General features: G+C 39.5%; 1 protein-coding gene and 1 long non-coding RNA gene across 8 annotated transcripts in view; both read right to left on the bottom strand.

Moving 5' to 3' along the window:
* DLG2 (discs large MAGUK scaffold protein 2) overlaps positions 1–17,579 on the bottom strand; it is a 1,465,131-nt gene that overhangs the window by 1,050,414 nt on the left and 397,138 nt on the right. The window lies entirely within an intron of this gene.
* The window catches only part of LOC123372513, a 46,706-nt gene that overhangs the window by 1,768 nt on the left and 27,359 nt on the right, over positions 1–17,579 (bottom strand). The window contains exon 2 of the long non-coding RNA XR_006580327.1: positions 34–177. This is a non-coding gene — a long non-coding RNA (uncharacterized LOC123372513). The remainder of the gene's footprint in view (positions 1–33; positions 178–17,579) is intronic.

The raw sequence follows: 17,579 nt of genomic DNA, 5'->3' as shown, positions 1-17,579 counted from the left end.
AGAGATTTTTTTTCAACTTGTACAAGAACTCACCAAGAACATCAGTCACTCCCAACTGTGATGTTACCAAGGTGGTGGATAGCAAAGCATTGATGGAACATGAAGACATCAAAATCCCAGGTCATCTAAATGGATTATTTCAGAACCTGTATAGCAGTCAACAGTCAGCAGTCTGAGCTACAAATGAAATGATACACTGATTTAGGGTTGGAAACAGAATTCAGTAGGATTGCTCTCTCTTGCAATAGGTTTTCTTTCAATGGTTCTGCTAAAATGGGAAGGATAAGGGTATTCGGATAGGTGAGAGATGGGTGTATATGCAGGTGACCCTAATATACAGTGAAAAGGGGGTGTGATATATAGATGTCCTACAAAGGAGAGAAATGTGAAAAAGTAACATTACAGTTCATGAACACCAGTTTGAACATAACCCATAATGGTTAAAAATCTAGGGTCATCATAGCAGCTCAGCAATACACCATGGTAAGAGTTAGAGCAAAGTCACACAGCAACTGATTGGCATGTGATGAAAAATGCCAATAGCACCAGCTCAGAAAGCTTTTGCTCACCAAAAATGATAAAACCCTGATCAGATCACGACACCTTTAAAAAAATCTGTAAGGTATATGAACTTTAGATTTAATCTTAACTAACGAAAGCTATGAACATACTTCAGCAAAATAAAAGATAGGAGATGGTGAGATCTGTATTAAACAATCATCTGCTATGTAAACCCGAGACACAGCGAACCCAGACTGTCATACAGAATCTCAGGCAAGAAGCAGAATAATGCAGGCATAAGATAGCTGAAGACAGGTGGGGCTAAGAACCACTAATTAATCAGAAATGAATACCTACCCAATGGGAACAACCTTAGTATTAGCTTTTGCAATGACTTCACTTATCTCCTACCGATCATGCCAGTGAGAGGCTGATCTGGGAAACCTAGCTAACTGTGTTTAAAAACAAAGCAACCCCAAACCCTCTCTTTTTCTCTTTCTATATACGGAACACTAAACAAAACAAATTTAAACCGAGGAAAAAGTAGTAAGAGCCCTTTTAAGGGTAAGATTTTCCTTGCACCTTTCGGTTATATTTCATCAGCAATCATTTTACCACATTTCCTTATTTACAGGTGTAAAATCCAATCTGTCCTCAAATTAGGAGGTGGCCAATAATTGCAAAGTCACCAGATATGAGTCATATCATCCCCTGAGCAGGTTCTTATTCCCATAAAGGAAGGTCAGCAGCCTAGTTTCTCTTAGTCCTGCACCTTGTGTAGTCATTTACATCACTGCAAAGGGAGTGCCAACTGGCTGTAAAACACTGCCAAATTAAAATGAGTGGTTTACACCCTCTTTGCACTGGGGTAAATGACTATGCAAGATGCAGGGGCAACAGAATTGGGATAAGTGACTTTACAGCTGCTGAGCATATGAGCTGACCCTTGCCACAAGGCAACAGGGGATTCAGTCACCAAAACCAGCCAATGCCATGAGATCAGTAGAGGACCTGTGCAGTATACTGGCACCTAACTCCCTACAGCCCCTCCAGTTCCTGGCAGCAATCCCGTGTTATGGGCTCCCCCTGCCAGCTGTTACCACTAGACTTCCTCTCATCGTGGAGCTCAAGAGAACAGAAGAGCACCCACTGAAAATAATTTAATGCTGCCATCACTTCTCATAACCAATACAAATACATCCAGGGCCGGATTCTCATTAGCTTGGTACCATGTGTTTTCCTTTGAACCAGGGCAAGATTGGGTAGTGTTTTATACTCACTTTGCACTGGTATGAACAGCCAAACAGGATAAGAAGACAGTAGGGAATTAGGGTTTGTGTGTCCCATTTTTAAAGAATGGGCGTGAATTCATTAGAAATTGTGCTGAGCCAGCCAAACATGTCTTATGAACGCTAGACTTTTCAGTAACCAAACATAAACATACACTTCTTTTCTCACCAGAGTAATTAATCCAACTTCCTCAGGATATTTCTGAATAAAACATAACATTTTAAGCTGCCCTGGTGGCATAATGTGCAACAGTTGGGAAATTAGCTTTTGGGGAAGTTCTAAGGCCCACGTTATACAGGAGGTCAGACTAGATGAGCACAATGGTCCCTTCTGGCCTTGGAATCTATGAACATACGGGAGTATAGTCCACACAGATGATACTTTTATTTTTCAAGCGAGAATGATGATAATGTCCCATGAAATAGTTCAATGCTAATCTATGACCAGCCAGGAAAGCGTTGCCAGGATGTCAGCTGACAGAAAAATGAGAGAAGATATTTTAGTGAGGAAAGAAATGGATGTTCAGATAAATAGCTTGGAAACTAGAAAACACTTTAGGCTAAAGCTATAACCAAAATGCCCCCTGCCCCATCTCAGCAGGGGAGTATTTGAATGGACCAGAAGGTAAAGGGCAACCCCTGACGTCCTGAGAGATGGGAGAACCAAGGGCAGACTTAGCTACCCTTAGGCTTTCTCCCCTCCCTCTGTCCAGAACACTAATAGAAATCACACCTGGCTGGGGAAGGGGAGGAGAAGAGAATTTTCTGTCTCTCCCTACCACCATTGGCGAGGCTGGAGATGTCTCTTGAACCCCTCCTTTTCTGTATGTGAAGCCCTGAGGGTGTGCCACAGCTATTATGCTTTCATAAAGCACAAGCTGATCCAAGAAGTTGAAATAGCTTGAGAACATACCATGGTAAAAGTGGAACTGATAAGATGAGGAACAGGATGAAGGAGAATGGCACTTTAGTTCCACAGTTACTTTGAGTAGCTAACTGGAGGTGAACTTAGAAAGGTAGAATACAACCTTTAATACTGTGGCATTGCTTGAAGATACTGATCAGTGTACTGGGCTATCAGTACACGCAGCATAGTAGATGTGGCTACTGTTGTGTTATTGGGGGATAGGAGAATATTATGGGCCACATCTTCAGGGGATGTCAATTAACATACCTCCATTGACCTCAGTTTAGCAAGTTGAGGATCTGGCCATATGGTATCTGGCCCATATGTTGTCCTGTCCCAGAAGCAGGCGAACATGTTATGTAGGAGAATGAAACACAGCCACAGGGATGGATTTTTAAATTGAAGGTTGCAACGTTAACAACTTTCAATTTGAATGGGGAAGGGAAGGAAAATCAAAGCACTACTCAAGGCACTGATTTGGGTCCAGTGTGATGTGTTTGCTGCCCTGCCCTACAATGGAGGTACAACATGAATTGTGTTCCTAAATGCTGTGGGTGTGACCAGCTCACTGGCTTTTGAGAACAAGAAATAATTCCAGCCATCTTCCTAGAGGCTGAACCTTGGAGGAAGCTGTCCCAAAGAATCTGTCCCAAAGCGCTGACTTGGCCTTTTTAAAAGAATATGGTTCACCCTCAGCCTGAAAAGGTTGGACCCTTCAATGCTGGGGCTAATAGAGTGGGAAGTAGCACAGCTTTGGTTGAAACACTCTGGCGTACGGAAAAGTCCGTGGATCTCCAACTACACACTTTAGCCAAAAGAAGCCTTTGGTTAAGCTGCTTATCTGAAATTCATGCTTGTGGACCTGATGGCAGAATATGCCTTTTATAATGCATAAAAAATGTTCAAGTGCAAATCCCTTCTATTAATCCTCTTTGTCAACTTGACCAGAACACGGAATACACACTTCATGAGAAATACACCACTTCACTTACTATGCCTTATGAATGCATTTCATTTAACTGTTGTTGCCTCTTTAGAAAGAGGAACCAAATTAAGCTGGTTATCTGACCATGATAATTGTTTGACTCCTGTACTACTGATGCCATGGTCCCATTTCAACGTTGATGATAAAAGTCCAATCTCAGGAATGCTCTCCTCTATGCCTTCCATACACCTGTGTTGGAAGTCCATCTATGCCCTGCATCTAACAACTGCTCTACAAAAATTAAAATCACCTTGGAAAAGAAGATCAAACTTTTTAATGGGCTACTTGTTGCTGCTAAGCAGACAGAGCACTAGTTGTCAGTGCATCCTGTTGCTGTATCCTCCTTTATTTTTAAATCTATTTCCCAACTTACAGCAGCTACTCAACACCAAGGCCCAGAAATGCATCAAATGAAAGTAGCTGTATTTCCACAAATAGAGGAGCCAGGTGACTTTTGTCTGCTGCGTGTTTGCATGTGCCTTTCTCTTGTACACACACTCCAATTTAAATGGCAACCAGCATTAAGTTCACACTCCTTTTGACAGTTTCCCCATAGTCATCATCTGTCTATTATCATTCACATCCATCCATTTCCAGGTTTGTATGTTAATAAATCAGTATGATATTCTCGTTCTGAAGCAAAGTTCAGGTTACAAAACTATTCATAATTCATTATTTGTATTCACTTGTATACCTAATATATGCAGACACAAGGAAGCATCCTAAAATCTTGTAACAGTCATACTAATGACAAGCCAATTAAGAGTTACATTACCTAAATGTCATTCTTAAAATGTTACTTTCCATTAAACCTAAGTGACTTTTGCTAAAAGATCAAGACGATTTAAAAATGTGTTTGCTTTCTAGAATGTTGATTTTTCAACAGTTTTATTAAATTCCTATAATTTGTAAAAATTAGGCTCTTTTCAATGTGTCGAGACCTCATCTGTATCCAAAACAAAGGAGGGGGGGAAAAGACTTATCTTTAGCCTTTGACAATCAGGAATGTTATTCCTAGCTATCCCATTTACAATCTTATTTAAGAGAGCACGCAGCTAATTTATTCTCAAACTATCTGCGAAGAAGTTTCTGTAGACGGAGAGAGTGCATCCCTATTCCACTTTTTTAAAGGCTGTAACATGCTACAGAGCTGTAGAAATGTGAAGAGGCAGGAATAGTCATTTACCTGTTGAAAGACACAAAAGTTCTTATTTGTACTGAACTAAAATGATTTTTTTACCAAGTCATTTAATAAACAAAGAATGTTTTAGATTTAGTCTATGGTAGCAAATACAACATGTAATAGAAGAAAAAGTCATGGAGGATAGGTCCATCAATAGCTATTAGCCAGGGTGGGCAGGGATGGTGTCCCTAGCCTCTGTTTGCCAGAAGCTGGGAATGGGCGACAGAGGATGGATCACTTGATGATTACCTGTTCTGCTCATTCCCTCTGGGGCACCTGGCATTAGCCACTGTCGGAAGACAGGATACTGGGCTAGATAGACCTTTGGTCTGACCCAGTATGGCTGTTCTTCTGTTTCTGAAGTTACTAACCTTGTCATTCTGCTTCGCCGAAGAGATCACTTCACAAGAGTCTCACTTGTGGCTCATCAACTTAACCCTCTGACACATGGTAGGGAATGTAGATTGAGGCTCCACCCTTTCATGGGACAAAAAACCCAGAGAGTTGGAGGCACCAGTGGGTCATTCCACTCAGACTGCAGGGCAGAACATACCACCTGCTGATTTGTGTAGGGGCCTATCCCCTCCAAATTCTTTAACTATGGGAGTTTCTGACTTTGCCTCACTCTGAAGGCTTGAGACCCAGGAGTGAAAATCTTACGATATCTTCCAATAAAAAATACATATATATATATACATATATATATATATATATATATATACACACACACACACACACACACACTGAAATCTGTGAGTTGCACAGTGTCAGCAAGCTAAGCCTATCTTGAACACTAACATTTTCCATAGAGTTTCAAAAACAACAAGAGACTAAATACAAGTTCTGTGTTTAGGTGGAAGGAACAGTTAGGGTAAAATCAAAAAGCTGATTATGTGACAATGACATATTCTTACCAACAGATCTGCTCAAAGTTCAACATTTTGACATGACTGACTAATGCTACGATTTTGCTCTTCTTTGCACTCCAGAGTCTACATAGCTATGGGAGAATGAGCTGGATTTTCTTTTCTTACATCTCAACAAACAGACTTGTTAACTATGTAGGTTCCATATGAAGAATCCTTTTTTCATTGGTAATGCACAAGAGAGAAACAACCCAACCTGACTTTCAGATTCCATGTTAAGTTTGCAAGTTTGTTGGCTGTTAAAAAATTATCCTTGTACTTGTAAACTGAGTAACTACAATATGGAGAAACGGAGAGAGAAAATGAATCCATGATGAAAGTTTTATAGTCTTCCAATAATAATTGCACTTTAAACTAAACTGAGTGGGAGCACTGATTTTATCACCCTCAGGTGGAGTAGTGCCTTATTCTATGAATAACCCCTCTGAGTTTAATGGGACTTGTTACAGTGTAAGATTTCTCAGCATGATTTGGGTGGCAGAATTTGTCCATTATTGAGCTAATTGTTTTCAACAGATCCAGATTTTAAGGTTTAAAATAATCCTGGGAAAATCCTAAATCAAAAAAGATACGGTAAGGAGTTGAGTTATTAAGATACAAATTGGACTAGTTTTTAATAAATATAACACTACATGTTACTGCTGAGTAGCTTTGAATATTTTAATTGCCATTATTCTTGGAACACACATGCTTTTTGTAGTCAACTTTTTAGTTAAAATGGTACATGTATATGTAAGAGAGATTATTTCTTCACTGTAATTCTCAAAAACTTTGGATGGTGCACCCAAAAAAGAGATCTTCTTTTCTACTTTTTTTTGTACTCTATATTAAAGAAAATCAGAGATCTTAAAGGGTTTTGAAAGACAAAGCTAGGTGTGCTGTGATTGTCAAAGTTTTTATTTAAAAAACCCAAACTTTAATTGTATATTGTCATAAAGCCTGTCATAGCAGCAATTATTTAAACAAAATTGCTCATTTCCCTAGCCTATAGCTGCTAAATAAGACAAACTTTTTAAAATGTTGTTTACCTTACAAATGTGTAGCAGTTACTAACTCTGAAGAAAACTTCTGGCATAAATACTGGATAAATGGAATTGTGTGTGCTTTATCATTAACAGTCACACTTCTAATTCTGACCTCTACCTATTGATGGTTAGCCCCATCAGTTGACTCAGCTGGCTAACACATCTTGTATAAACTATGTCAGAAACCAAATTATATAAATTTTACAACATAATATCAGCTACAAAACTGGAGAACTTTGATACATTGTTTTCAAACAGGAAGAGATTAATGTCTTAGGCAGAAAAAAATAAAAGTGACTGTATAAAAATGCCATTGCTGGGTTCCATGTTTATTGTCTTTCAGTAACTCCATATCACATATTCCAGTTGGAAGAGGAAAGATGTGTTTTCAGCCAGTCTGCCTCACTAACTCAGGCAGGACTCTGAGAGTCAAGCTGACTTCTTTCCTCACACAGTAATAAATGTTCTGCAGGCTAAATTAGGTCAGTGAGACCTGTGCAAGCCCACAGAGTTCAAATTATGTTTTCAGTGATACCCCTGAAAACCCCATTGTCGTCAATAGGTTTGCAAAGTTGTTAATGATTGGAACTTATCGTAGGAAACAATTCTATTAATGATGCACAAAATGGAACAGAAGACTCATCCTACTCCCCTTCAGCTGTGCTGGCTCGGTAGGGCTAACAGGAGAATGAGGCAGTAAAAAATATCTTTGCCATTGAAGTGAACACATGAGACTCAGAATATATGAAAGTAACAGATCTGTTGAGTTAGAAGGTACAACTTTTACACAGTCAACTTTCTGAGCAGAATTTCACTTTTCCTGTTAACTGTGGTTAGAAAGGATAGACAGAACCTTTGGATGAGAAGAATGTGCATTGACATGAATACCCAGTCACAATGGTATTTGGAGCTCTGTTTCTTGAACCTTAAAATCACAGATATTTGGAATAAAAAGAACTTGAACAAATCTTTGTAAAGAGAGAGAACAAGATTCGTCGTAATTATAGTAGATGGTTGCCGGGGTTTCTCCTCTACTTCCCTGTTATGGTCATTTGTGAAGGAAATTCAGGGAGCCCCAGAAATGAAACACAGAATATTTCTGTATTTCATGGTGTAACAAATGTCAACCCAAGTTAGGAAACAAATGAGAAGGTGTGTTGCAGTAACATTCTCAGCTATTCAAATACTCAGTTCTTGGGTCTGTCTCACATTGTGTATGGGAATGTGAGGCAGAGACCTGTTGAAAAGTATTACAGATTATGTAATGATATGGTTGTATTGGCGGTTCATTACCCATAATAGTAAGATGCAGCACAGAACTTGATGCCCACGACAGCGGGGCGGGGGATGGGGCTTACAGTGCCATTAAACTACCTTTGTGCTCTTCCAATCCTGAGTGACTCTGGGGTTTGGTGAGCCCATGGTGAGACTTAGACCTGGCAGACTCCCTGGGCTGTCCAGAATCTCTGCAGTGCTGTGTGCTATAGACCTACACACAGCACCCTCAGCACTTGCAAGGGAATCTTCAGGAAGCAACCTTACAGCTGTTTTATGCAGTGCCTGAGCTGGGGAATCTTCCTCCAGCCAGATACAAAGATTTTAGAGCCTCTTTTATGTGACACAAAGGGGCCAGAGCTGGGATAAAGATTTCACTCAGTGTGTTCACTCTTAACATGTACATTAAAGTATTTTTAACTTACCTTTAGACCAGTGGTTTTCAACTTCTTTTCATTTGTGGACTCCTAAAAATTTTCAAATGGATGTGTGGAACCCCTTTGGAAATCTTAGCCATAGTCTGTGGACTCCCAGGGGTCCGTGGACCACAGGTTGAAAACCACTGCTTTAGATAAATATAAGTCTTGAAAAATCTGGTTAACATTTCCTTTTATTTGCATGGTAATTTTCTTTCTATAGTATGACAATTTAGGGTCCAGCTCTGAGAAGCAATGAGGGTTCATAATTTCTATTGAATACCAAACATCATGTATCCAACTTTGGACCAATCCAAACATATTTTGGGAAATGTGCACCACTGCTTAAATTTCATCTATTTCTTATATATGTTGGTTCAACATTTTCCTGACGCCATTGGGGTTATGTTTTGTACTGGTAAGTGTTCTTATAGATAAGCAAAAAACTCAGAAGCCCTGTGCCAGCCTTTCATACAGTAGGAACATGGATATAAACTTCAACCAAATCTACTGGAGGTTCAAAATTTCCCTATAGAAATGGAGGCCAGAACAGATTTCATTCTATGCATCTGAAACTTTAATTTCTTCCTCCATTTTTTGAGAGATTAAAATCCAGCACAGCTCCTATACCAAAAGATTTATGTTAGCATAGCACAAGACACAAGGACTGCTGAATCACAGCCATCTAGTCCCACTATCCTGTCTCTGACTGAGGCTAGTACCAGCTGCTTCAGAGGAAGGTGCAAGAATCCTGGAGTGAACAGTAATGGAATAACAGTCAATAAGGGAAATTCCTTCCTAACTGACACCAGTGCTTGGTCCACATCCTGAACATGAGGGTTATATCCCTTATCAATTGTTTTTTAAATCCTATTTAACTTTCTAACCTTTTTTTTAATCCTACTAAACTCTTGGCCTCGGTAATATATTATGGCTGCACAGGTGAATTGTGTACTAGATACAAAAGTGTGTCCTTTTATCAGTTTTAAATTTGTTGCCTTTCAGTCTCAGTGAATCTCCCCTTCTTCTTGTATTAGCAGAAAAACTGAATAGGAGAACCTGATTTAGCTGCCTTCTACTATTCATCACTTTGTGTGCCTCCATCATGTCCCTCTTATTCTACTCCTCTCTAAATTACACAGCGCCAATCTTTTAAATCTCTCATCTTAGAAGTCTCCTTATGCCTCGAATAATGAATGACCTTCAGTTAACAAAGACTAATAAATGCTCAGATTATATAAAAGGTTTATTCTTGCTTTAGGCTGAGAAGATTTCAGATTCAATAGTAAAATTAGTGAAGTGAAGATCTTCCTTTATTTTATTTTATTAAATCTACCCAAGAATCACCACTGTCTGTTAAGAAAATGAGGAAAATAATTACTTTTGCCCCTGCAAGACTGGTGAAACTGAGTAAAATAAAATCTCCTCTGCTAAAGCATGAGAAATATTTAGCAAAGGAGTTTGATTGGCTGAGATGAAAAATTGCTTTGTGTATATGAAAACAAAAAAAACTAGGATGTACCCAGGTGTGACCAAACACAGAGGAAAAAAAAAGATAAAAGACCCAAATCACAGTAGCCCTGCCCCTTGTGTAGTCATTTGCACTAGTGCAAAATGCTGCCATTATAATGGCATCTTGTTGTGTAAATTATTACACAGGAACAGGGCAATAATGAATCAGGCCCACAGTGTGCAGCAGTTTACTGCAGGAAGCCATCATGTAGGTAGTAAGCTTCATAGCATATTTGAGTTCCAGAGCAAGGAAACAATAGGAAACTTTTGAAAAAATTCTGGGAGAAAGGTAGAGGGACACTTTGACAACTAAGCCTACCAGTGGAAACATTCCACGTGATGCCCAGATTGCTATGCACTGCCAAAAGAAACTGCTAACAACATTTCAACTGAAAGAGATCTAAGCAAACCAGACACTAACCATTCACTGGAGGTAACACAATGTCAGGAGGTGTTTTGAAGGGTGGAGGTAAGCATGATGCAAAAGACAGAGTGAATAACCAGATGTCATTGGTGAAGAGATTGTACATGTATAAAGCAGAAGAAGATACTTGGGAGTGTAATTTAGGCACAATGAAACCCAAACAGATGAAAGGTGAGACCAGGGTAAATCAAATAATACCAGAGCCCTTTTAGTGGTGACTAGTATTGTCAGCCATCAGCAAATGAGACAAGAAGTACCGTTTATATTGGAAGGATGGTGACTATGACTTCAGTGCTGCAAATGGTTCTGTTTTGTTACTTGGAGGTTATGAAGGAATTTTCATGTTCATTAATTTGGAAGAGTTATTGCAACTACCTTTTCTTAAATACTTGGAGTTAGTTAAATAAAATGTAATGACAGGGATAACAATTCACAAATCAGTAAATTTGCCAAGTCCCGGGAATAATTTTAGATAATTGTGTACTAAATATATTAATCCTGTGAAAGACTAAAAGGGTAAATATTTTCCAATTGTTTAATGGCATAAAATGTTGGGGTATAACAACTACATGCTTGATTTATAAAATCAAATGTGAAGATTAAGAAATTAACACTAAGGATCATATTTTTCCTTAAAAAAAAACAAAAAAAAAACAAAACATGTTGTTTCCTAAGATAGGCAGTAACTCTTAACTGTTAAAATTTGTGAGTTTTAATCCTTTCTGTTTTTTAAATTAATTAAGAGAAAATCTGAGAATCAAATTACCTATCCTCGGTCAAATGGTTAGCAATAATTAAAACTTCACCGGTCTCCTGGTAACTAGCCTCTAACAACTTTTACAAGGTTTGTAATTATCCTATAAAACTGACTGACACTTGAATTGGCAGCCAATTTTACCACCTGTTACAGAGTCACTGGCTCATGGATCAGCAAATAAATCTGCAGTTAGTTAATACAATATTCTTATTCCCATTTTACAGATGAGGCAGTTGAGACAAAGAGGTTAAGGTCACACAATTAACAAGTCTCAAAACTGGGTATAAAATCCAGGTTTTCCTGGCTTCTAGTCCCACATTCAAACAGACCACACCACCTTTCTAATTGCATTTCTAGGAGATGCAAGCTTGCCTCTAAGAAGTCTCTGTAGCTTTGCATATTTCTCAAAGCTTGCAACTGAATAAGGATTCGTCTGGAGATGTTCGTGCACTCTGACAATTTTTTTCTTCTGACTTTCAGCACCCACCTGTTGGATGTTGTGTAGGCCTCATCCCACCTCAAAGCAGAGCCAGATGAACTCTGTGTTCCTAAAATTTTATCTAAAATAATTTTTAAAGGGATACAAATAGAATAAGACAATTGAAGGATGTAAACTGGTGGGTCAATCCATCAGCCGTGCAACGGGGAAACATGCTGCAAACAACAGCTCAATTCCAATTCCTCATTTCAGGGCCTTTTTATTTAAATTAATTGAAGAAGCAAAGATCAAAAACAAACCAAAGTAAATGCAACCCAAACAGTCTCACAGCCTGCCAGGGTCTTGTCTAGGCCTTGTCTCCAGAGCTTCACAGTCCTTTCAGCTCTTCTTTCAGGGCTTTATAGCACTCCCCAGCTGAACCTTCTCTCAAACTAGCTCCCACTCCCCTTCTGGTTTGTCCTTCCCTGACCCTAGATACCTCCTAAATCTTTTGCTGCTGAAGAGGCAGGAAAACGTATATGCAGTTTCCTGAAGGGCATATGATTAGGAGCAGGCATGTGACCTACATGTCCCCGTTTTCAATGGCCCAAGGACCACAACAGATGCACTGGGATATGCACATGCAGCAAATTAATGACATCCAAAAAAAGGTATTGGAGGAAGAGTATCACATTTTGAAAGTGCTGATGAGACCCTCTAATTTCTTCTTAAGAAGGACTCAGTTTTCCTGTCTTGCAGGTGCTTATAATAAAAAGTTCCTCTTTCAAAGGATTTACTGTGTCCTTGCTAACTGAGTGATATAATCTGGTTTTATTTTTGGTTTAATTAAGTTTTCATAGTTTGTTTGTTCAGCTTTCTGTTTTAACTAGCAATTTCCTAATAGGGACAAATTTTCAAAAGAGCTCACAGGCAGATTACAAGTGCTCCATACTCACAAATGGGACTAGATTTTCAGAGGAGCTCAGCACCCAGCAGCTCCCACTAGATAAAGAGATTTTCAAGAGTTCAGCCTCCAATATGCTGAGCACTTTTGAAAATTTGGCCATGTATTTTTGTGCCTAAATAAGAACTGAGCTCATTTGAAAATCTAGACTAGATTACGGCTGCTGAGCATTTCTGAAAATCCGGCACATAATGTCTGTCAAAAAGTGTAAAGTGACATGACATTTTCACACCCTTCCTGGGGTTTTAATTATCCTCTTAGCCATATTGTCATATTATTCCCCAACACTAAAACCTTTCCTAGGTCTCCTCTTCAGAGACTTCCAATTTGGAATCAGAGAGCTTTATTTATTCTGAGAAAGAGAGACTAAAAGGAAGTCTTGTACCTAGGTTTCTTTGATTTGTTTTTATAAGATTTGGATTTTTTTTTCCTTTCATTTTTCCAGAAGTCTGGGAGCTGTACATCTCACACAAGGATTTATAGTGCTTCTCATGCTCAGATCTCCCTCTGGAGATAGAAAGGGCAAAATCAGCTCTCTCTTCCGCCAAAGAAAAAATAAAGGGGATGACTAAGTTTTTAGATCATAATTCTGGGTTGTCCATAAATGTGTGTCCATGAATCAAAACCCTATTCATAGCAGTGCAGTAGTTTTGTTCCCAAGGATAATATACACTGGGTTAAATACCTCATTATATATAATGTCTACAAGCACTTAGAACCTAAGCCAGCTCCCACAGCCAATTGCAAAAATCCCACGGACTTCAATGGGAGCAAGAGCAAAACCTTCTTTGAAAAGTTTGAACAATGTTTTCATTTACCTCTCAAGTTGATACTGATGGTCCTTTGTTATCCAGTTAAAACATGAGATTGGACTTTGCTCTCTTAGATAAAGTCCTTACTAAGGTACATCCACCCCTTTCAGCACTGTCAGTTCTCTGGTGCTGGGGGTGCAATCTAACCTCATGCTGGGAATTCAAAATGACTCAGTTAATTAGTTGCTCCATTATCTATATACAAAACAGGAAGCCATTCCCTTTAACACATGGTCACAATGCGATGGTATTAAATGTTCATTTGGACTTCTGTTTCTCTATTTCCTAATGCCACTTCTCTTGAACCTTGCTGCCTCTGAGGAGACTGCCATTTGCTCACTGGCAAAAGAGAGTGTAAGCAAGCTGGGGCAGGGACTGTCGTTTATTGCACGTTCGCACAGAACTAGGCACAATGGGGCCCCCATATGATGGAGTCTTTTAGATGCTACCACAATATGAATGATTAATGAAGCACATAGGAAAAGCCTCCCTGGAATATGCAGCAGTCCATAGATATAGATCATTTGAATCCAACTTAACCCAGGCAATTTCAAAGTAGTGCAGGCAAGAAGGAAGAAACATATTGTAGAATTAGCCAGGACACTCAAAACAAAAAATTTCCCCAACCTCATTCTTGAAAATGGCTGAACTGGTTCCCCAACCCTATCCCCTTTACAAAAACAGCCTGAGGCAGACATCTGACATGGAAAATTTCAGTCCACATGGTTAAAGTTTGGCCAAGTTATAAGCAACTGAAACCAGGGTCTTATAATGGAAAAATGCTGGGCAGCTTTAATTAGTGCTAGGCATCACTGCCAGGTTCATGTATAACATAGATAGTGTACCGCATGCTCTTCTCCCCTTCCTGGTTATAGAAAGCTGTGCTTGGAAACGACAAGAGCAGAAGAACACTAAGGATCTTGCTATGCTTATCTAACGTACCCATGCAATGCTCAGATACCAGTGTGACAAGTGCTAGAGAAACCCTAAAACTAGACAAATTTTAACAAATCTTAAGATTTTAGAGAAGAAAAATTTAAGCAATATGCACCTTGGTGAGCACTTTTCAGTAAATAGTGTACTGAAGAAATCAATAGATCAGGAATGCGGATCACTATTGCTTTGAAGTCAATGGGACTGCTCATGTGAATAAGTTCTCACAAAATGGAGTAAGGGTTGCAGAATCTAGCGCTAATTCTGTAAATGAAGCACTGGAAACCAGAGTTGGAAACACCGATATTTCCAGTAGACAGTCACTATGATTTGGAAAGCAGCATGATCTGGAGCAATGAGAACAGTGCTGGGAGTCAGAGTGCATGGTGCTTTAATGCCACGGTCTCATTGTGTGATCCTGAGCAAGTCCTAGCTACCATCTCTTTGCTTAGCTTTGCCAAAACTCAACCATTTGCCTGAAAGTTCACCTTTCTATCTCAATTTTCCCAAATACAAAACAGGGGTAATAATACTTACTGCCTGACGGGGGTGTCATTATAATTTTCAAACTATGTAATATAAATGCTATTCATTATTACAATGCTAAGGCATCCCCCCAGTTGGCAGATTGGTTTTGTGTCTCATTTTCCCAAAGAGAAGGAAATCCCTATTGTGAGCATTGGTGTTCATAAGTGGTGACTCTCAAAAACTTGCAAATTGTCTTAGATAATCAAATAAGCATAAGTGGTTAGATAACTACAGTATTCGCTCTAGAAGGTACAGAAAAGTACAAAGGAATACTGCAAATACAGGGGCAAATATATCTATTCATCTTAGGTAAAGCTTGCAAGAGTCTGAAGGACAGCAATGTAAAAGCTGGCTGACTGACAATTTATTTCTTTTAAAACAACCCAAAGTTCTAGATGAAGGGTCAGATTTACAAAGCTATTGTAAAGATGAGTGCCTACAGCTGGAGTTAGGAGCCTAGCCTGCTTACACACTTTTGAAAACCCTATTAGGCACATATCTGCATATTTAGGTGGCTAAATACCTTTGTATTGGGCCCAAACCTTTAAAACACCAAGGAAGCACTGCAGACGTAAAGCCAAGCTTTGGCTGAACACTTTACAAAACAAAATAGCTGCAAATATTTACATGGCAAATGATTTAACTAGTATTCAGGGATTTCCCTACATCCCCCTAAATTTCCCCAACACCCCCCACCCAGTTTTGTGAACTAGTTACATTCAGTGTTGCCAATTTAGTGATTGTTTGGAAATTTGAATAGAAATTTAAACATTAATACACACTTTAAATGCATATAAAGTGTATGATAAAATACATGTATCTGAAAAAGTATAATACATTTGAAAAGTATGAACATAGACTAGCTTCCTTATACAGCTGCTGGTTTTTATGACAGTGTCAGTGCATTCATTTTGGTGATGTTGGCCAACCTAATAATTTCAAATTATGATTTGTAAGCAAAGTCTAAATGAGTTCTCCCTGACAGCTAGTGATGAGCTGGGGGCTGGGGGGAAAGGCTTCAGGACCAGATTATATTTACATTCACCTAATCTACCCAGGTATCCAGCAAACCGAGCTGTGTTGCCCAAGTGATTTTGGCTGAGGTTGGGTTACAAATCACTTGAATGTGAGGGGTAATTAAATATTGTTATTCTTATTGTGTGAGTAAAGGGCAGAAGATCTGTACCTTGCCTGTGCTGCTTGAAGGCATCAAGAGAGAGGGTGGGGACAGGTGTTTTGCTTGATGGTCTGCCTGAGTCACAAGTACTATTTGACCTGCCCCTCTCCACTGTTTAAAGACAGAGCTGATTAGGCTCCATAGATAGTCTTTTGTTTTGTTAAGTTACCACTGCAGCTGAAGTCACTGATCATCAGGTCTAAGTGCTTAGTCCTGCTGTGGGGACAGTGTTTCTGTGGAAGAGACAGCCCAGTCTGCACTAGCAGCAAGGTTCCCTCACTGAGAGCTCAGCTGAAATCACTGAGAGCTGGTGGAACCTCAAGAGACCAACTCACAGAGGTCACAGTGGCAGGTGGCAGCAGAAGGTGATGGCGCAGGGCCATTCGCAACAGAGCAATGGAATGAACGGTGGCACAATGAACAACGGTGGCCAGAGCTAACAGTGAGCAGCTGGAGGAACGAGCAAGGTGCTTTCTTACCCCCCACCTGGGAGGTGAACTCAAGTGAAAGCACCTCTGAACTCTGAGTCTCCACTGACAAAAGACAACACTGGTGAGGGTTAATGAGCTGTTAAGAATGCTGGAGACACACCACAGTTCATGTGAACCAACATGGCTGTGGCATCATACTTTCTATTTAAGCAAGAGATACCAAACACTACAAACTGGAGGCCAATGTAAAGTTCACTGTCACTTGTTCATCCTGAAGTTGAACACTGGTTCCGAACAAGACCAGCAAATGCTCACTGTCTTTCTGCAAGAAACAACTGACTGGCTAGAAGCATGTGTTGCAACAGTAAAAGACTCAACAGTTCAAAAAAATTGCATACGTTGCTGACGAATGCACCGATGCAAATGGGCATCAAGTATTAAGTCATTGTATATGTTATCTTGTTGTCAGTGGTAGGCCAGTAGATGCATTTCTAGATGTTCAAGTTATAGAAGACACATCGGCTGCATCTGTGACAACCCACATCTTAGAAGGGTTAAATGCTGTCAATTGGACCCCAAACAAGTGGCTGCTTGTGCATTTGATGGAGCTGCAAACTTCTCTGGAAGACATGGTGGAGTACAAGCCTGGCTCAGAGAAAAGTGTAACCCTAATCTTTCCTATACACACTGCAGAGGCCATCTACTCCAACTAGCACTAGTATGAGCTGCAGACTCTTCAAAAGATATTTAAAAAGCTTTAAATTTAATGTCTTCATTATATTCTTTTTTCAGTAAGAGTCCAAAAAGACTGAATATCTTGGAAAATATAGAAGATACACTGGGACTGAAGTTCAAATTAGTCCAACATGGGAAAAACCCCTGGCTTTCTCATGAGAGATCCTTAGCTGTTGTCTTAAAATTACTCCAGACATTACTTTCCAAAACCAGTAATATCTATCAAGATGGGATGAATCTAAGTAGTGAGGCTGGTGGATTACTTTTGCTACTATGTTCAGAGAAGACTATTGCCATTCTCCCTCTTGTAAGTCTACTGTTGAAACCACTTGGGTCATTAAACAATGCCATCCAGGCATCTGCTACAACAGTAGTAGATCT

This window comes from Mauremys mutica, chromosome 1, assembly GCF_020497125.1.
Source record: "Mauremys mutica isolate MM-2020 ecotype Southern chromosome 1, ASM2049712v1, whole genome shotgun sequence".
NCBI lineage: Eukaryota > Metazoa > Chordata > Testudines > Geoemydidae > Mauremys > Mauremys mutica.
This window is presented reverse-complemented; position numbering and strand designations above follow the sequence as displayed.